At 42.3% G+C, this 21,272-nt stretch overlaps 1 long non-coding RNA gene across 1 annotated transcript; it reads right to left on the bottom strand.

Moving 5' to 3' along the window:
- Positions 1-8,890: 8,890 nt before the first annotated feature.
- On the bottom strand, positions 8,891-10,981 carry LOC135571715 (uncharacterized). Its single transcript, XR_010463875.1, has 3 exons — positions 10,914-10,981; positions 10,529-10,750; positions 8,891-8,982 (listed from the first exon to the last, which is right to left on the bottom strand). It is a non-coding gene; the product is annotated as an uncharacterized LOC135571715 (long non-coding RNA).
- Between the last annotated feature and the right edge of the window lie 10,291 nt (positions 10,982-21,272).

Below are 21,272 nucleotides of genomic sequence, written 5' to 3'. Positions count from 1 at the left end.
TCTGTCTGTCTGTCTGTCTGTCTGTCTGTCTGTCGGTCTCCTCTCTGTCTGTCGTTCTCTCTCCCTCTCTGTCTGTCTGTCGTTTCTCTCTCCCCTCTGTCTGTCTGTCTGTCTTCTCCTCTCTGTCTGTCGTTCTCTCTCCTCTGTCTGTCTGTCGTTTTTCTCCTCTCTGTCTGTCTGTCGTTTTCTCCCTCTCTGTCTGTCTGTCGGTCTGTCTCTCTCTCTGTCTGTCTGTCTGTCGTTCTCTCTCCTCTGTCTGTCTGTCGGTCTTTCCTCTTTGTCTGTCTGTCGGTCTTCCTCTCTGTCTGTTCGTCGGTCTCTCTCCCTTCTCTGTCTGTCTGTCTTCTTCTCTCTTCTCTGTCTGTCTGTCGGTCTTCCTCTCTGTCTGTCTGTCTGTCTGTCTGTCTGTCTGTCTGTCTGTCTGTCTGTCTGTCTGTCTGTCTGTCTGTCTGTCTGTCTGTCTGTCGGTCTCCCTCTCTGTCTGTCTGTCGTTCTCCTCCTCTCTGTCTGTCTGTCTCTCTCCCTCTCTCTCTGTCTGTCTGTCTGTCTTCCCTCCTCTGTCTGTCGTTTCTCTCCCCTTCTGTCTGTCTGTCGGTCTCTCTCTCCTCTCTGTCTGTCTGTCGGTCTCTCTCCTCTCTGTCTGTTTGTCATCTGTCTCTCTCTCTGTCTGTCTGTCTGTCAGTCTCTCTCTCTCTGTCTGTCTGTCAGTCACTTTCCTCTCTGTCTGTCTGTCTGTCTCTTCTCTGTCTGTCTGTCTGTCTTCCTCTCTGTCTGTCTGTCGGTCTTTCCCTCTCTGTCTGTCTGTCGCCTTCTCCCTCTCTGTCTGTCTGTCGGTCTTCTCTCCTCTGTCTGTCTGTCTGTCTGTCTGTCTGTCTGTCTGTCTGTCTGTCTGTCTGTCTGTCTTCTCCTCTCTGTCTGTCTGTCGGTCTCTCTCCTCTCTGTCTGTCTGTCGTTCTCCTCCTCTCTGTCTGTCTGTCGGTCGGTCTGTCTGTCTGTCTGTCTGTCTGTCTGTCTGTCTGTCTGTCGGTCTTCTCTCCCTCTCTGTCTGTCGTTCTCTTCCTCTGTCTGTCTGTCGTTTCTCCCTCTCTGTCTGTCTGTCTGTCTTCCTCTCGGTTCTGTCGTTCTCTCTCCTCTCTGTCTGTCTGTCGGTCTCTCTCCCTCTCTGTCTGTCTGTCGGTCTCTCTCCCCTCTCTGTCTGTTTGTCATCTGTCTGTCTCTCTGTCTGTCTGTCTGTCAGTCTGTCTCTCTGTCTGTCTGTCAGTCACTTTCCTCTCTGTCTGTCTGTCTGTCTCTTCCCTCTCTGTCTGTCTGTCTGTCTGTCTCTCTCCTCTCTGTCTGTCTGTCGGTCTCCCTCTCTCTGTCTGTCTTTGTCGTTTTCTCCTTTCTGTCTGTCTGTCGGTTCCCTCTCTCTCTGTCTGTCTGTCTGTCTGTCTGTCTGTCTGTCTGTCTGTCTGTCTGTCTGTCTGTCTCTCTCCCTGTCTGTCTGTCTGTCTCTTCTCCCCTCTGTCTGTCGTGTCGTTTCTCCTCTCTGTCTGTCTGTCGGTCTGTCTCGTCTGTCTGTCTGTCTGTCTGTCTGTCTGTCTGTCTGTCTGTCTGTCTGTCTGTCTGTCTGTCTGTCTGTCGGTCTCTCTCCCTCTCTGTCTGTCTGTCGGTCTCTCTCCCTCTCTGTCTGTCTGTCGGTCTCTCTCCCTCTCTGTCTGTCTGTCGGTCTCCTCCTCTCTGTCTGTCGTCTCTCTCTCTGTCTGTCTGTCTGTCTGTCTGTCGGTCTCTCTCCTCTCTGTCTATCTGTCTGTCGGTCTCTGTCTGTCTGTCGGTCTCTCTCTCTGTCTGTCTGTCTGTCTGTCTCCCTCTCTGTCTGTTTGTCATCTGTCTCTCTCTCTGTCTGTCTGTCTGTCGTTCTTCTCTCTGTCTGTCTGTCTGTCACTTTCCTTCTCTGTCTGTCTGTCTTCTCCCTCTGTCTGTCTGTCTGTTTCTCTCCTCTCTGTCTGTCTGTCGGTCTCTCTCCCCTCTCTGTCTGTCTGTCGGTCTCTCCCTCTGTCTGTCTGTCTGTCTGTCTGTCTGTCTGTCTGTCTGTCTGTCTGTCTGTCTGTCTGTCTGTCTGTCTGTCTGTCTCTCTCCTCTCTGTCTGTCTGTCTGTCTCTCTTTCCTCTCTGTCTGTCTGTCTGTCTCTTCTCTCCCTCTCTGTCTGTCTGTCGTTTTCTCCTCTCTGTCTGTCTGTCTGTCTGTCTGTCTGTCTGTCTGTCTGTCTGTCTGTCTGTCTGTCTGTCGGTCTCTCTCCCTCTCTGTCTGTCTGTTAGTCTCTCTCCTCTCTGTCTGTCTGTCTCTCTCCTCTCTGTCTGTCTGTCGTTTCTCTCTCTCTGTCTGTCTGTCTGTCTGTCTCCCTCTCCTCCTCTGTCTGTCGGTCTCTCTCCCTCTCTGTCTGTCGTCGTTCTCTCTCCTCTCTGTCTGTCTGTCGTTCTTCTCCTCTCTGTCTGTCTGTCTGTCTCTCCTCTGTCTGTCTGTTCTGTCTCCCTCTCTGTCTGTCTGTCTCTCCCCTCTCTGTCTGTCTGTCGTTGTCTCCTCTCTGTCTGTCTGTCTGTCGTCTCCCTCTCTGTCTGTCGGTCTGTCTCTCTCTCCTGTCTGTCTGTCGTTCTTCTCTCCCTCTCTGTCTGTCTGTTTGTCTCTCTCCTCTTTTCTGTCTGTCTGTCTTTCTCCCTCTCTGTCTGTCTGTCGGTCTTCTCTCCTCTCTGTCTGTCGGTCTCTCTCTCCTCTCTGTCTGTCTGTCGGTCTCTCCCTCTCTGTCTGTCTGTCTGTCTGTCTGTCTGTCTGTCTGTCTGTCTGTCTGTCTGTCTGTCTGTCGTCTCTCTCCCTCTGTCTGTCGCTCTCTCTGTCTGTCTGTCTGTCGGTCCTCTCCTCTCTGTCTGTCTGTCGGTCTCTCTCTCCCTCTGTCTGTCGTGTCATCTCTCTCTCTCTCTGTCTGTCTGTCTGTCAGTCTCTCTCTCTCTGTCTGTCTGTCACTTTCCTCTCTGTCTGTCTGTCTGTCTCTCTCCCCTCTCTGTCTGTCTGTCTGTCTCTCTCCCTCTCTGTCTGTCTGTCGGTCTCTCTCCCTCTCTGTCTGTCTGTCGGTCTCCTCTGTCTGTCTGTCTGTCTCTCTCCTCTCTGTCTGTCTGTCTGTCTGTCTGTCTGTCTGTCTGTCTGTCTGTCTCTCTGTCTGTCTGTCTGTCTGTCTCTCCTCTCTGGTCTGTCTGTCTGGTCTTCCTCTCTGTCTGTCTGTCGGTCTCTTTCCCTCTGTCTGTCTGTCGTTCTCCTCTCTGTCTGTCTGTCTGTCTGTCTGTCTGTCTGTCTGTCTGTCTGTCTGTCTGTCTGTCTCTGGTTCCTGTCTGTCTGTTAGTCTCCTCTCCTGTCTGTCTGTCTGTCTCTCTCTCCCTCTGTCTGTCTGTCGTTTCTCCTTCTCTGTCTGTCTGTCTGTCTGTCTCCTCCCTCTCTGTCTGTCTGTCTGTCTGTGTCTCCTCCTCTGTCTGTCGTTCTCTCTCCCTCTCTGTCTGTCTGTTGCTTCCCCTCTGTCTGTCTGTCGTTCTCTCTCCCTCTCTGTCTGTCTGTCTGTCTCTTCCTCTCTGTCTGTCTGTCTGTCTCTCTCCTCTCTGTCTGTCGTCGTTTCTCTCCTCTCTGTCTGTCTGTCTGTCTCTCTCCTCTCTGTCTGTCTGTCGTTCTCCTCTTCTCTCTGTCTGTCGGTCTGTCTCGTTCTCTGTCTCTCCTGTCTGTCTGTCTGTCGGTCTCCCTCTTGTCTGTCTGTCGGTCTCTCTCCTCTTTGTCTGTCTGTCGGTCTCTCTCCTCTCTGTCTGTCTTGGTTCCTGTCTGTCGTCTCTGTCTGTCTGTCTGTCGGTCTCCTCTCTCTCTGTCTGGTTCCCTCTGTCTGTCTGTCTGTCTGTCTGTCTGTCTGTCTGTCTGTCTGTCTGTCTGTCTGTCGGTTCTTTCTCCTCTCTGTCTGTCGTTCTCTCTCCTCTCTGTCTGTCTGTCTCTTCTCCTTCTCCTCTCTGTCTGTCTGTCTGTCTCTCTCCCTTTCCCTTCTGTCTGTCGTTTTCTCCTCTCTGTCTGTCTGTCGGTTCCCTCTCCCTCTCTGTCTGTCTGTCGGTCTCTCTCCCTCTGTCTGTTTGTCATCTGTCTCTCTCTCTGTCTGTCTGTCTGTCAGTCTCTCCTTCTCTGTCTGTCTGTCAGTCACTCCTTCTGTCTGTCTGTCTGTCTGTCTCTCTCCTCTCTGTCTGTCTGTCTGTCTGTCTCTCTCCTCTGTCTGTCTTCTGTCTTTCCCTCTCTGTCTGTCTGTCGTCTCTCTCCCTCTCTGTCTGTCTGTCGATTTCTCTCCCTTCTCTGTCTGTCTGTGTCTGTCTGTCTGTCTGTCTGTCTGTCTGTCTGTCTGTCTGTCTGTGTCTGTCTCTCTCCTCTCTGTCTGTCTGTCTGTCTCTTCTCCTCTCTGTCTGTCTGTCGGTCTCTTCTCCTCTCTGTCTGTCTGTCTCTCTCTCTCTCCTCTCTGTCTGTCTGTCTGTCTGTCTGTCTGTCTGTCTGTCTGTCTGTCTGTGTCTGTCTGTCGGTCTTCTGTCTGTCTCTCTGTCTGTCTGTCGGTCTCTTCTCCCTCTCTGTCTGTCGTCTTCTCTCTCCTCTCTGTCTGTCTGTCGTTTCTCTCTCCTCTCTGTCTGTCTGTCTCTCTCCCTCTCTGTCTGTCTGTCTGTCGGTCTTCTCCCTCTCTGTCTGTCTGTCGGTCTCTCTCTCTCTGTCTGTCTGTCGGTCTTCCCTCTCTGTCTGTTTGTCATCTGTCTTCTCTGTCTGTCTGTCTGTCAGTCTTCTCTCTCTGTCTGTCTGTCAGTCACTTTCCTCTCTGTCTGTCTGTCTGTCTCTCTCCTCTCTGTCTGTCTGTCTGTCTCTCCCTTCTTCTGTCTGTCTGTCGGTCTCTCTCCTCTCTGTCTGTCTGTCGTTCTCTCCTCTCTGTCTGTCTGTCGGTCTCTCTCCCTCTGTCTGTCTGTCTGTCTGTCTGTCTGTCTGTCTGTCTGTCTGTCTGTCTGTCTGTCTGTCTGTCTCTCCCTCTCTCTGTCTGTCTGTCGGTCTTCCTTCCTCTCTGTCTGTCTGTCGTTCTCTCTCTCCCTCTGTCTGTCTGTCTGTCTGTCTGTCTGTCTGTCTGTCTGTCTGTCTGTCTGTCTGTCTGTCTGTCTTCTCCTTCTGTCTGTCTGTCTCCTCCCTCTCTGTCTGTCTGTCTCTCTCCTCTCTGTCTGTCTGTCGTCTCTGTCTCTCCTCTCTGTCTGTCTGTCTGTCTGTGTCTCTCCTCTCTGTCTGTCGGTCTCTCTCCTCTGTCTGTCCGTCGTTCTCTCCCTCTCTGTCTGTCTGTCGTTTCTCTCTCCCTCTCTGTCTGTCTGTCTGTCTCTCTCCTCTCTGTCTGTCGTTGTCTCTCTCCCTCTGTCTGTCTGTCGGTCTCTCTTCTTTCTGTCTGTCTGTCGCTCTCTCCCTCTCTGTCTGTCTGTCGTTCCCTTCTGTCTGTCTGTCGGTCTGTCTCTCTCTCTGTCTGTCTGTCGTTCGCGTTTCTCCTCTCTGTCTGTCTGTCGGGTCTGTTGTCTGTCTGTCGGTCTCTCTCCTCTCTGTCTGTCTGTCGGTCTGTCTTCTGTCTGTCGGTCTCTCTCCCTTCTCTGTCTGTCTGTCGTCTCTCTCCCTCTGTCTGTCTGTCTGTCTGTCTGTCTGTCTGTCTGTCTGTCTGTCTGTCTGTCTGTCTGTCTGTCGGTCTCTCTCCTCTCTGTCTGTCGTTCTCTCTCCCTCTGTCTGTCTGTCGTTTCTCTCCTCTCTGTCTGTCTGTCTGTCTCTCTCCCTCTGTCTGTCGTTCTCTTCTCCCTCTCTGTCTGTCTGTCGGGTCTTCCTCTCTGTCTGTCTGTCGGTCCCTCTCCCTCTCTGTCTGTTTGTCATCTGTCTCTCTCTCTGTCTGTCTGTCTGTCAGTCTCTCTCTCTCTGTCTGTCTGTCAGTCACTTTCCTCTCTGTCTGTCTGTCTCTCTCTCCTCTCTGTCTGTCTGTCTGTCTCTCCCTCTCTGTCTGTCTGTCGGTCTGTCTCTCCTCTCTGTCTGTCTGTCGGTCTCTCTCCCTCTCTGTCTGTCGGTCTCTCCTCTCTGTCTGTCTGTCTGTCTGTCGGTCTTCCCTCTCTGTCTGTCTGTCTGTCGGTCTTCCCTCTCTGTCTGTCTGTCGGTCGGTCTCCTCTCTGTCTGTCTGTCGGTCTCTCTCCTCTCTGTCTGTCGGTTCTCTCTCTCTGTCTGTCTGTCTGTCTGTCTGTCTCTCTCTCCTCTCTGTCTGTCTGTCGGTCTTCCTCTCTGTCTGTCTGTCGTCTCTCTCTCTCAATACAAATTCAATTCAAGGTCATGGAAACATTTGTTAACATTGTCAAAGCAAAGTAGGTAAAGTAGGTTAAACAAAAGTGAAATAAACAAAAAATGAACAGTAAACTCTCTCTCTGTGGAGACCTGGAATTACCTGTACTTATGTTCTCATACATCTTTCCTTTTACGGACAACCAACTTTCCCCTTTCAGACTGACACCCCCATTTATACTCATTTCACATCTCGTCTTACTCCATCTCTCCATCTCTCCCTCCCTGCCAGAGTTTCTAGTGAGGTTTCACCGACTCAATAGAGAGATGGGTACAAATACAAAGAGAGAGAAGAAGGAGGGGGGAGAGAGAGAGAGTCTCAGAGAGAGAGGAGACACTCTCCCTCTCTGTCTGTCTGTCGGTCTCTCTCCTCTCTGTCTGTCTGTCGTTCTCTCTCCTCTCTGTCTGTCTGTCGGTCTCTCCTCTCTCTGTCTGTCTGTCGGTCTGTCTCTCTCTGTCTGTCTGTCTGTCTGTCTGTCGTGGTCTCCTCTCTCTTCTGTCTCTCTCTCTCTCTCTCTCTCTCTCTCTCTCTCACTCTCTGTCTCTCTCTCTGTCTGTCTGTCTCTCTCTGTCTGTCTGTCGCTCTCTCCCTCTCTGTCTGTCTGTCAACGGGACAACAGTAACAACAAATAACCATGTCCAAATAATAATAAGCATACAGTAGAGGACATGTGCAGGTTGATTGGTCTGTCAGACACTGTCCTCATCTTATGGCAGGCAGCAATGCAGTGCGCTGCCAACCCACAGCTCTCTGCGTCCTCCCCAACAGGACGGTAGCCTATCCTCATCAGAGAGGTCTTTGAAGGTCTTTCTGTTTTGATCAGTAACCATGGTCAAATAGTTAGCCATGGTGTACTGTTGATTTAGAGCCAGGTAGCATTGCATTTTGCTTTGTGTTTGTGCTTTTAATAGGAATTTCAATTTGAATGAGCTTTTTAATGGCGTAGAATGCCATGTGTGCTTTCTCTCTCAGCTCATTCACTGCCTCATTAAGGTGCCCAGTTGAGCTATTATTAAACCTAAGTAATTGTAGTGTGCAGTAATTTATATTTTGTACCAATTGAGAACTTTGGTCTAATTCCCTGAGAACTGATCTTCTCTGAAAATCATTATTTTAGTTTTTGGGGGTTTTACTGCCAGGGCCCCGGTCTGACAGTACTGCTCTAGCAGGTCCAGGCTCTGCTGTAGGCCATGTGTTGTGGGGGTTTACTGCCAGGGCCCAGGTCTGACAGTACTGCTCTAGCAGGTCCAGGCTCTGCTGTCGGCCATGTGTTGTGGGGGTTTACTGCCAGGGCCCAGGTCTGACAGTACTGCTCTAGCAGGTCCAGGCTCTGCTGTCGGCCATGTGTTGTGGGTGACAGCAGGCATAGGTCATCTGCGAAGATTTTAACTTTTGCATTTAACTTCTGAACTGTGGAGACTAACACCAGGGGCTGAGGATTTTTCTAGAATAGTGGCCAATCGCTGATGTAAATATTGAAGAGTGCAGGGCTCAGATTGCAACCCTGGCGTAAGGCCCCGCCCCTGGTGAACGCTCCCCGCCCTGGCGAAGGCCCCGCCCCTGGTTAAAGAATCTGTTATTTTCTTTGCCCTTTTAATGCTGCATGTATTGCCAGTATACATTGATTTAATTATGTCATATGTTTTAACCCCTACACCACTTTCAATAACTTTGTAGAACAGTCCTGTATGCCAAATAGAATCAAATGTTTTTTTGAAGTCGATAGCAAGCGATATTTTGGTGGACATGTTTATCTATCAGGGTGTAAATATGAAGGAAGTTTAGAACTCTTACATTTATAATCCTACAGAAAACCTTCCCCAGGTTACTGTTCACACAAATGCCTCTGTAATTGTTAGGGTCAAATTTGTCTCCGTTCTAAAGATTGGGGTTATGAGTCCTGATTCCAGATGTCAGGAAATAACGTACACTCAGGATCAAATTAAACAGTTTTAATATAGCCAATTGACATTTTGCACAAGTGAGTTTGAGCATCTCATTTACGATGCTATCAGGTCCGAATGCCTTTTTAAATTTGAGAGCCTGAAGTTTCAGAGCTCCTGGTCAGTAATGGGGGAGTCCAGTGGATTTTGATTGTCCTTTATAGCTCTTTCTAATCCATTCAACTTCTCATGAATTTGGCGTTGTTCTGCGTTTGTGTCAGTTTGAACGGTGTTGTAGAGTGTCACCATTCTGTATCGCTAATTCCTCTTGTTTAGATTTTTTTTGTTTTTTCCAATTTTTCCAGAAGTTGTTTGTGTTTATGGACTCCTGAATTAGTGTCAGCTGCTTGTACTGTGATTTGTTGTGCTTTGCTTTTTTCCTTTCTCTCTCTATCTATCTATACCTTCATCCACTTTTCTTTCTCTCTCTATCTATCTATACCTTCATCCACTTTTCTTTCTCTCTCTATCTATACCTTCATCCACTTTTCTTTTTCTCTCTATCTATCTATACCTTCATCCACTTTTCTTTCTCTCTCTATCTATCTATACCTTCATCCACTTTTCTTTTTCTCTCTCTATCTATCTATACCTTCATCCACTTTTCTTTCTCTCTCTCTATCTATCTATACCTTCATCCACTTTTCTTTCTCTATCTATCTATACCTTCATCCACTTTTCTTTCTCTCTCTATCTATCTATACCTTCATCCACTTTTCTTTCTCTCTCTCTATCTATCTATCTATACCTTCATCCACTTTTTCTTTTTCTCTCTACCTTCATCCACTTTTCTTTTCTCTCTCTATCTATCTATACCTTCATCCACTTTTCTTTTCTCTCTCTATCTATCTATACCTTCATCCACTTTTCTTTCTCTCTCTATCTATCTATACCTTCATCCACTTTTTCTTTTCTCTCTATCTATCTATACCTTCATCCACTTTTCTTTCTCTCTCTCTCTATCTATCTATACCTTCATCCACTTTTTTCTTTCTCTCTCTCTATCTATCTATACCTTCATCCACTTTTATTTCTCTCTCTATCTATCTATACCTTCATCCACTTTTCTTTTCTCTCTCTCTATCTATCTATACCTTCATCCACTTTTCTCTTTCTCTCTATCTATCTATACCTTCATCCACTTTTATTTCTCTCTCTATCTATCTATCTATACCTTCATCCACTTTTATTCTCTCTCTATCTATCTATACCTTCATCCACTTTTCTTTCTCTCTCTCTATCTATCTATACCTTCATCCACTTTTATTTCTCTCTCTATCTATCTATACCTTCATCCACTTTTTTTCTCTCTCTATCTATCTATACCTTCATCCACTTTTTTTTTCTCTCTATCTATCTATACCTTCATCCACTTTTCTTTTCTCTCTCTATCTATCTATACCTTCATCCACTTTTATTTCTCTCTCTCTATCTATCTATACCTTCATCCACTTTTATTTCTCTCTATCTATCTATACCTTCATCCACTTTTCTTTCTCTCTCTATCTATCTATACCTTCATCCACTTTTTTTTCTCTCTATCTATCTATACCTCATCCACTTTCTTTTCTCTCTCTATCTATACCTTCATCCACTTTTATTTCTCTCTATCTATCTATACCTTCATCCACTTTTCTTTTCTTTTTCTCTCTCTATCTATCTATACCTTCATCCACTTTTCTCTCTCTCTATCTATCTATACCTTCATCCACTTTTTTTCTTTCTCTCTCTCTATCTATCTATACCTTCATCCACTTTTCTTTTTCTCTCTCTATCTATCTATACCTTCATCCACTTTTTCTTTTCTCTCTCTATCTATCTATACCTTCATCCACTTTTTTCTCTCTCTATCTATCTATACCTTCATCCACTTTTCTTTTTCTCTCTATCTATCTATACCTTCATCCACTTTTATTTCTCTCTATCTATCTATACCTTCATCCACTTTTTTTTCTCTCTCTCTATCTATCTATACCTTCATCCACTTTTATTTCTCTCTCTATCTATCTATACCTTCATCCACTTTTTTTCTCTCTCTATCTATCTATACCTTCATCCACTTTTCTTTCTCTCTCTATCTATCTATACCTTCATCCACTTTTCTTTTCTCTCTCTATCTATCTATACCTTCATCCACTTTTATTTCTCTCTCTCTATCTATCTACCTTACCTTCATCCACTTTTCTATTTCTCTCTCTCTATCTATCTATACCTTCATCCACTTTTCTTTCTCTCTATCTATCTATACCTTCATCCACTTTTCTTTCTCTATCTATCTATACCTTCATCCACTTTTCTTTCTCTCTCTATCTATCTATACCTTCATCCACTTTTCTTTCTCTCTCTATCTATCTATACCTTCATCCACTTTTCTTTCTCTCTCTCTATCTATCTATACCTTCATCCACTTTTCTTTCTCTCTATCTATCTATACCTTCATCCACTTTTTTTCTCTCTATCTATCTATCTATACCTTCATCCACTTTTCTTCATCCACTTTTCTTTCTCTCTCTCTATCTATACCTTCATCCACTTTTCTTTCTCTCTCTCTATCTATCTATACCTTCATCCACTTTTCTTTCTCTATCTATCTATACCTTCATCCACTTTTCTTTCTCTCTCTATCTATCTATACCTTCATCCACTTTTCTTTCTCTCTCTCTATCTACCTTCATCCACTACTCTCTCATCCACTTTTATTTCTCTCTCTCTATCTATTCAATTAAATCTATCTATCATACCTTCATCCACTTTTATGGGAACATGTGTTAACATTGCCAAAGCAAGTGAGGTAGACAACATACAAAGTGAATATCTCTATCTATCTATACCTTCATCCACTTTTCTCTCTCTATCTATCTATACCTTCATCCACTTTTCTTTCTCTCTCTATCTATCTATACCTTCATCCACTTTTCTTTCTCTCTCTCTATCTATCTATACCTTCATCCACTTTTCTTTCTCTCTCTCTATCTATCTATACCTTCATCCACTTTTCTTTCTCTCTCTATCTATCTATACCTTCATCCACTTTTCTCTCTCTATCTATCTATACCTTCATCCACTTTTCTTTCTATCTATCTATCTATACCTTCATCCACTTTTTTTTCTCTCTATCTATCTATACCTTCATCCACTTTTCTTTCTCTCTCTATCTATCTATACCTTCATCCACTTTTCTTTCTCTCTCTCTATCTATCTATACCTTCATCCACTTTTATTTCTCTCTCTATCTATCTATACCTTCATCCACTTTTTTTCTCTCTCTCTCTCTATCTATCTATACCTTCATCCACTTTTCTTTCTCTCTCTCTATCTATCTATACCTTCATCCACTTTTCTTTCTCTCTCTATCTATCTATACCTTCATCCACTTTTTTATTCTCTATCTATCTATACCTTCATCCACTTTTTTTCTCTCTCTATCTATCTATACCTTCATCCACTTTTCTTCTCTCTATCTATCTATACCTTCATCCACTTTTTTTTCTCTCTCTATCTATCTATACCTTCATCCACTTTTCTTTCTCTCTCTCTATCTATCTATACCTTCATCCACTTTTCTTCTCTCTCTCTATCTATCTATACCTTCATCCACTTTTCTTCTCTCTATCTATCTATCTATACCTTCATCCACTTTTCTTTCTCTCTCTCTATCTATCTATACCTTCATCCACTTTTCTTTTCTCTCTATCTATCTATACCTTCATCCACTTTCTCTCTCTCTATCTATCTATACCTTCATCCACTTTTCTTTTCTCTCTCTATCTATCTATACCTTCATCCACTTTTTTTCTCTCTCTCTATCTATCTATACCTTCATCCACTTTTTTTCTTTCTATCTCTTCATCCATCTATCTATACCTTCATCCACTTTTCTTTCTCTCTCTATCTATCTATACCTTCATCCACTTTTCTTTTTCTCTCTCTATCTATCTATACCTTCATCCACTTTTTTTTCTCTCTCTCTCTATCTATACCTTCATCCACTTTTCTCTCTCTATCTATCTATACCTTCATCCACTTTTCTTTTTCTCTCTCTATCTATCTATACCTTCATCCACTTTTCTTTCTCTCTCTCTATCTATCTATACCTTCATCCACTTTTATTTCTCTCTCTATCTATCTATACCTTCATCCACTTTTCTTTCTCTCTCTCTCTATCTATCTATACCTTCATCCACTTTTATTTCTCTCTCTATCTATCTATACCTTCATCCACTTTTCTTTCTCTCTCTCTATCTATCTATACCTTCATCCACTTTTCTTTCTCTCTCTCTATCTATCTATCTATACCTTCATCCACTTTTCTTTTCTCTCTCTATCTATCTATACCTTCATCCACTTTTCCACTTATCTATCTCTCTATCTATCTATCTATACCTTCATCCACTTTTCTTTCTCTCTTCATCTTTTTTCTCTCTCTATCTATCTATACCTTCATCCACTTTTCTTTTTTCTCTCTATCTATCTATACCTTCATCCACTTTTCTTTCTCTCTCTCTATCTATCTATACCTTCATCCACTTTTCTTTTTCTCTCTATCTATCTATCTATCCACTTTTCATCCTCTCTATCTATCTATACCTTCATCCACTTTTATTTCTCTCTCTATCTATACCTTATCTATACCTTCATCCACTTTTCTATTTCATCCACTTTTCTCTCTCTATCTATCTATACCTTCATCCACTTTTATTTCTCTCTCTATCTATCTATACCTTCATCCACTTGTCTTTCTCTATCTATCTATACCTTCATCCACTTGTCTTTCTCTCTCTCTCTATCTATCTATACCTTCATCCACTTGTCTTTCTCTCTCTCTATCTATCTATACCTTCATCCACTTATCTTTCTCTCTCTCTATCTATCTATACCTTCATCCACTTGTCTTTCTCTCTCTCTCTATCTATCTATACCTTCATCCACTTGTCTTTCTCTCTCCATCTATACCTTCATCCACTTGTCTTTCTCTCTCTATCTATCTATACCTTCATCCACTTTTCTTTCTCTCTCTCTATCTATCTATACCTTCATCCACTTTTCTTTCTCTCTCTCTCTATCTATCTATACCTTCATCCACTTTTCTTTCTCTCTCTCTATCTATCTATACCTTCATCCACTTTTCTTTCTCTCTCTCTCTATCATCCATCTATCTATCTATACCTTCATCCACTTTTCTTTCTCTCTCTCTCTATCTATCTATACCTTCATCCACTATCTATCTATTTCATCTTTTCTCTCTATCTATCTATACCTTCATCCACTTTTCTTTTCTCTCTCTCTATCTATCTATACCTTCATCCACTTTTTTCTCTATCTATCTATCTCTATCTATCTATACCTTCATCCACTTTTTTTCTCTCTCTCTATCTATCTATACCTTCATCCACTTTATTTCTCTCTCTCTATCTATCTATACCTTCATCCACTTTTCTTTCTCTCTCTCTCTATCTATCTATACCTTCATCCACTTTTATTTCTCTCTCTATCTATCTATACCTTCATCCATCCTATCTATCTATACCTTCATCCACTTGTCTTTCTCTCTCTATCTATCTATACCTTCATCCACTTTTTCATTTCTCTCTCTATCTATCTATACCTTCATCCACTTTTATTTCTCTCTCTATCTATCTATACCTTCATCCACTTTTCTTTCTCTCTCTATCTATCTATACCTTCATCCACTTTTATTTCTCTCTCTATCTATCTATACCTTCATCCACTTGTCTTTTCTCTCTCTATCTATCTATACCTTCATCCACTTTCTTTCTCTCTCTCTATCTATCTATACCTTCATCCACTTTTCTTTTCTCTCTCTATCTATCTATACCTTCATCCACTTTTCTTTTCTCTCTCTATCTATCTATACCTTCATCCACTTTTCTTTTTCTCTCTCTCTATCTATCTATACCTTCATCCACTTGTCTTTCTCTCTCTCATCTATACACCTTCATCCACTTGTCTCTATTCTCTATCTATCTATACCTTCATCCACTTTTCTTTTCTCTCTCTATCTATCTATACCTTCATCCACTTTTTTTTCTCTCTATCTATCTATCTTATCTTTTTTCTTTCTCTCTCTACTATCTTCATCCACTTTTCTTTTCTCTCTCTATCTATCTATACCTTCATCCACTTTTTTTTCTCTCTATCTATCTATACCTTCATCCACTTTTTTTCTCTCTCTCTATCTATCTATACCTTCATCCACTTTTCTTTTTCTCTCTCTATCTATCTATACCTTCATCCACCTTCTATCTATCTATACCTTCATCCACTTTTTTTCTCTCTCTATCTATCTATACCTTCATCCACTTTTCTTTCTCTCTCTATCTATCTATACCTTCATCCACTTTTCTTTTCTTCTCTCTATCTATCTATACCTTCATCCACTTTTATTTCTCTCTCTCTATCTATCTATACCTTCATCCACTTGTCTTTCTCTCTCTCTCTATCTATATATACCTTCATCCACTTGTCTTTCTCTCTCTATCTATCTATACCTTCATCCACTTGTCTTTCTCTCTCCATCTATACATTCATCCACTTGTCTTTCTCTCTCTATCTATCTATACCTTCATCCACTTTTTTTCTCTCTCTATCTATCTATACCTTCATCCACTTTTCTTTCTCTCTCTCTCTCTATCTATACCTTCATCCACTTTTCTCTCTCTATCTATCTATACCTTCATCCACTTTTCTTTCTCTCTCTCTCTATCTATCTATACCTTCATCCACTTTTCTTTCTCTCTCTCTATCTATCTATACCTTCATCCACTTTTTTTTTCTCTCTCTCTATCTATCTATACCTTCATCCACTTTTCTATTCCACTTTTTTTCTCTCTCTATCTATCTATACCTTCATCCACTTTTTTTTCTCTCTCTATCTATCTATACCTTCATCCACTTTTATTTCTCTCTCTCTATCTATCTATACCTTCATCCACTTTTCTTTCTCTCTCTCTATCTATCTATACCTTCATCCACTTTTATTTCTCTCTCTATCTATCTATACCTTCATCCACTTTTCTTTCTCTCTCTCTATCTATCTATACCTTCATCCACTTTTATTTCTCTCTCTCTATCTATCTATACCTTCATCCACTTTTCTTTCTTCTCTCTATCTATCTATACCTTCATCCACTTTTATTTCTCTCTCTATCTATCTATACCTTCATCCACTTGTCTTTCTCTCTCTCTATCTATCTATACCTTCATCCACTTTTCTTTCTCTCTCTCTATCTATCTATACCTTCATCCACTTTTCTTTTCTCTCTCTCTATCTATCTATACCTTCATCCACTTTTATTTCTCTCTCTATCTATCTATACCTTCATCCACTTTTCTTTCTCTCTCTCTATCTATCTATACCTTCATCCACTTGTCTTTCTCTCTCTATCTATCTATACCTTCATCCACTTTTCTTTCTCTCTCTCTATCTATCTATACCTTCATCCACTTTTATTTCTCTCTCTATCTATCTATACCTTCATCCACTTTTCTTTCTCTCTCTCTATCTATCTATACCTTCATCCACTTTTATTTCTCTCTCTATCTATCTATACCTTCATCCACTTGTCTTTCTCTCTCTCTATCTATCTATACCTTCATCCACTTGTCTTTCTCTCTCTCTATCTATCTATACCTTCATCCACTTGTCTTTCTCTCTCTCTATCTATCTATACCTTCATCCACTTGTCTTTCTCTCTCTCTATCTATCTATACCTTCATCCACTTGTCTTTCTCTCTCTATCTATCTATACCTTCATCCACTTTTCTTTCTCTCTCTATCTATCTATACCTTCATACTTTTTTCTTTCTCTCTCTCTATCTATCTATACCTTCATCCACTTGTCTTTTCTCTCTATCTATCTATACCTTCATCCACTTTTCTTTTCTCTCTCTATCTATCTATACCTTCATCCACTTGTCTTTCTCTCTCTCTATCTATCTATACCTTCATCCACTTGTCTTTCTCTCTCTCTATCTATCTATACCTTCATCCACTTTTATTTCTCTCTCTATCTATCTATACCTTCATCCACTTGTCTTTCTCTATCTATCTATACCTTCATCCACTTTTCTATCTATACCTTCATCCACTTGTCTTTCTCTCTCTCTATCTATCTATACCTTCATCCACTTGTCTTTCTCTCTCTCTATCTATCTATACCTTCATCCACTTGTCTTTCTCTCTCTATCTATCTATACCTTCATCCACTTGTCTTTCTCTCTCCATCTATACCTTCATCCACTTGTCTTTCTCTCTCTATCTATCTATACCTTCATCCACTTTTCTTTCTCTCTCTCTATCTATCTATACCTTCATCCACTTTTCTTTCTCTCTCTCTCTCTATCTATACCTTCATCCACTTTTCTCTCTCTATCTATCTATACCTTCATCCACTTTTCTTTCTCTCTCTCTCTATCTATCTATACCTTCATCCACTTTTCTTTCTCTCTCTCTATCTATCTATCTATACCTTCATCCACTTTTCTTTCTCTCTCTATCTACTATACCTTCATCCACTTTTTCTTTCTCTCTCTCTATCTATCTATACCTTCATCCACTTTTATTTCTCTCTCTATCTATCTATACCTTCATCCACTTTTCTTTCTCTCTCTATCTATCTATTCATACCTTCATCCACTTTTATTTCTCTCTCTATCTATCTATACCTTCATCCACTTTTCTTTTTCTCTCTCTATCTATCTATACCTTCATCCACTTTTATTTCTCTCTCTATCTATCTATACCTTCATCCACTTTTCTTTTCTCTCTCTATCTATCTATACCTTCATCCACTTGTCTTTCTCTCTCTATCTATCTATACCTTCATCCACTTTTCTTTTCTCTCTCTATCTATCTATACCTTCATCCACTTTTATTTTCTCTCTATCTATCTATACCTTCATCCACTTTTCTTTTCTCTCTCTCTATCTATCTATACCTTCATCCACTTTTATTTCTCTCTCTATCTATCTATACCTTCATCCACTTTTCTTTCTCTCTCTCTCTATCTATCTATACCTTCATCCACTTTTCTTTTCTCTCTCTCTATCTATCTATACCTTCATCCACTTGTCTTTCTCTCTCTCTATCTATCTATACCTTCATCCACTTGTCTTTTCTCTCTCTCTATCTATCTATACCTTCATCCACTTGTCTTTCTCTCTCTCTCTATCTATATATACCTTCATCCACTTGTCTTTCTCTCTCTATCTATCTATACCTTCATCCACTTGTCTTTCTCTCTCCATCTATACATTCATCCACTTGTCTTTCTCTCTCTATCTATCTATACCTTCATCCACTTTTCTTTCTCTCTCTCTATCTATCTATACCTTCATCCACTTTTCTTTCTCTCTCTCTATCTATCTATACCTTCATCCACTTTTCTTTCTCTCTCTCTATCTATCTATACCTTCATCCACTTTTCTCTCTCTATCTATCTATACCTTCATCCACTTTTCTTTCTCTCTCTCTATCTATCTATACCTTCATCCACTTTTCTTTCTCTCTCTCTATCTATATATACCTTCATCCACTTTTCTTTCTCTCTCTCTATCTATCTATACCTTCATCCACTTTTATTTCTCTCTCTATCTATCTATACCTTCATCCACTTTTCTTTCTCTCTCTATCTATCTATACCTTCATCCACTTTTCTTTCTCTCTCTCTATCTATCTATACCTTCATCCACTTTTCTTTCTCTCTCTATCTATCTATACCTTCATCCACTTTTCTTTTCTCTCTCTATCTATCTATACCTTCATCCACTTTTATTTTCTCTCTCTATCTATCTATACCTTCATCCACTTTTCTTTTTCTCTCTCTATCTATCTATACCTTCATCCACTTTTATTTTCTCTCTCTATCTATCTATACCTTCATCCACTTTTCTTCTCTCTCTCTATCTATCTATACCTTCATCCACTTTTCTTTCTCTCTCTCTATCTATCTATACCTTCATCCACTTTTCTTTCTCTCTCTCTATCTATCTATACCTTCATCCACTTTTATTTCTCTCTCTATCTATCTATACCTTCATCCACTTTTCTTTCTCTCTCTCTATCTATCTATACCTTCATCCACTTGTCTTTCTCTCTCTATCTATCTATACCTTCATCCACTTTTCTTTCTCTCTCTCTATCTATCTATATCTTCATCCACTTTTATTTCTCTCTCTATCTATCTATACCTTCATCCACTTTTCTTTCTCTCTCTCTATCTATCTATACCTTCATCCACTTTTATTTCTCTCTCTATCTATCTATACCTTCATCCACTTGTCTTTCTCTATCTATCTATACCTTCATCCACTTGTCTTTCTCTCTCTCTCTATCTATCTATACCTTCATCCACTTGTCTTTCTCTCTCTCTATCTATCTATACCTTCATCCACTTGTCTTTCTCTCTCTCTCTATCTATCTATACCTTCATCCACTTGTCTTTCTCTCTCTATCTATCTATACCTTCATCCACTTGTCTTTCTCTCTCTATCTATCTATACCTTCATCCACTTGTCTTTCTCTCTCTATCTATCTATACCTTCATCCACTTGTCTTTCTCTCTCTCTATCTATCTATACCTTCATCCACTTGTCTTTCTCTCTCTATCTATCTATACCTTCATCCACTTGTCTTTCTCTCTCTCTATCTATCTATACCTTCATCCACTTGTCTTTCTCTCTCTCTATCTATCTATACCTTCATCCACTTGTCTTTCTCTCTCTCTATCTATCTATACCTTCATCCACTTGTCTTTCTCTCTCTCTATCTATCTATACCTTCATCCACTTGTCTTTCTCTCTCTCTCTATCTATACCTTCATCCACTTGTCTTTCTCTCTATCTATCTATACCTTCATCCACTTGTCTTTCTCTCTCTCTCTATCTATCTATACCTTCATCCACTTGTCTTTCTCTCTCTCTATCTATCTATACCTTCATCCACTTGTCTTTCTCTCTCTCTTGCCCCTCTTCACCCCTTCATAGCTTTACCTCTCAGGCTCTCCACTTTTCTCTCTCTCCACCCTTCCATCTCTACACTTTTCTCTCTCTTAATCTCTATCTCTCTCTCCACCCTTCCATCTCTCCACTTTTCTCTCTATCTCTCTCTCCACCCTTCCATCTCTACACTTTTCTCTCTCTGTCTCTGTCCTCTATCCAATTTTCTTTCTTTCTATCTCTCTCTCTCTCTTAATCCAAATCTCTCTCCACCCTTCCATCTCTACACCTCTCTCTCTCTCTCTCTCTCTCTCTCTCTTCACCTCCCACTCCATCCCTCTCCTCCTACTTGTTTGTTCTCTCAGGCCTGTTGTCTGGGAGACCGTTCCTTGTTTGGCTGGGTTGTCAGGGAAACAAAGATGGAAAATGTGAATGGACTGAAATGATTGAAATGACATTACATATCAATCTGGATTAGAACCTAAATAAGAGCTATTGATATACACACACACACACACACATGCGTGCGTCTAAAGTGGTGCACTATATAGAGAGCTGGGTGCCTGTGGAAACTGAGCCTGAGTGATTTGTTGTTCCACATTAGATCAATTATAATTACATTGTTGCTTTGGGAGAAGAATAGCTCATTCTGCATGAGATGTTTTCATTCCCTGGTAATTTGATTTCCTTTCAACATGAGAGAGTAGCAGCTGACCCAGGAGAGACTAGCAGCTGACCCAGGAGAGAGTATCAGCTGACCCAGGAGAGAGTAGCAGCTGTCCCAGGAGAGACTATCAGCTGACAGGGAGAGAGGAGCAGCTGACCCAGGAGAGATTAGCAGCTGACCCAGGAGAGAGTAGCAGCTGACCCAGGAGAGACTATCAGCTGACAGGGAGAGAGGAGCAGCTGTCCCAGGAGAGACTATCAGCTGACAGGGAGAGAGTAGCAGCTGACCCAGGAGAGATTAGCAGCTGACCCAGGAGAGAGTAGCAGCTGACCCAGGAGAGACTAGCAGCTGACCCAGGAGAGACTATCAGCTGACCCAGGAGAGACTATCAGCTGACCCAGGAGAGACTAGCAGCTGACCCAGGAGAGAGTATCAGCTGACCCAGGAGAGACTAGCAGCTGACCCAGGAGAGACTAGCAGCTGACCCAGGAGAGAGTATCAGGTGATCCAGGAGAGACTAGCAGCTGACCCAGGAGAGACTAGCAGCTGACAGGGAGAGAGTAGCAGCTGTCCCGGGAGAGAGTAGCAGCTGACCCAGGAGAGACAATCAGCTGACAGGGAGAGAGTAGCAGCTGTCCAAGGAGAGACAATCAGCTGACAGGGAGAGAGTAGCAGCTGACCCAGGAGAGACAATCAGCTGACAGGGAGAGACTATCAGCTCTCCCAGGAGAGACTAGCAGCTGTCCCAGGAGAGACTAGCAGCTGTCCCTGGAGAGAGTAGCAGCTGACCCAGGAGAGAGTAGCAGCTGTCCCAGGAGAGAGTAGCAGCTGTCCCTGGAGAGAGTAGCAGCTGTCCCAGGAGAGACTATCAGCTGTCCCAGGAGAGACTAGCAGCTGACCCAGGAGAGACTATCAGCTGACCCAAGACAGAGTAGCAACTGACCCAGGAGAGACTATCAGCTGACAGGGAGAGAGTAGCAGGTGTCCCAGGAGAGACTATCAGCTGACCCAAGAGAGAGTAGCAACTGACCCAGGATAGAGTAGCAGCTGACTGGGAGCTTGAGTAGCAGCTGACTGGGAGAGAGTAGCAGCTGAATGGGAGAGAGTAGCAGCTGACTGGGAGAGAGTAGCAGCTGACTGGGAGAGAGTAGCAGCGGACCCAGGAGAGAGTAGCAGCTGACTGGGAGAGTAGCAGCTGATTTGGAGAGAGTAGCAGCTGACTGGGAGAGAGTAGCAGCTGACTGGGAGAGAGTAGCATCTGACTGAGGAGAGTAGCAGCTGACTGGTTGAGAGTAGCAGCTGACTGGTAGAAAATAGCAGCTGACTGGTTGAG

Source organism: Oncorhynchus nerka, linkage group LG5 (genome assembly GCF_034236695.1).
Source record: "Oncorhynchus nerka isolate Pitt River linkage group LG5, Oner_Uvic_2.0, whole genome shotgun sequence".
NCBI lineage: Eukaryota > Metazoa > Chordata > Actinopteri > Salmoniformes > Salmonidae > Oncorhynchus > Oncorhynchus nerka.
This window is presented reverse-complemented; position numbering and strand designations above follow the sequence as displayed.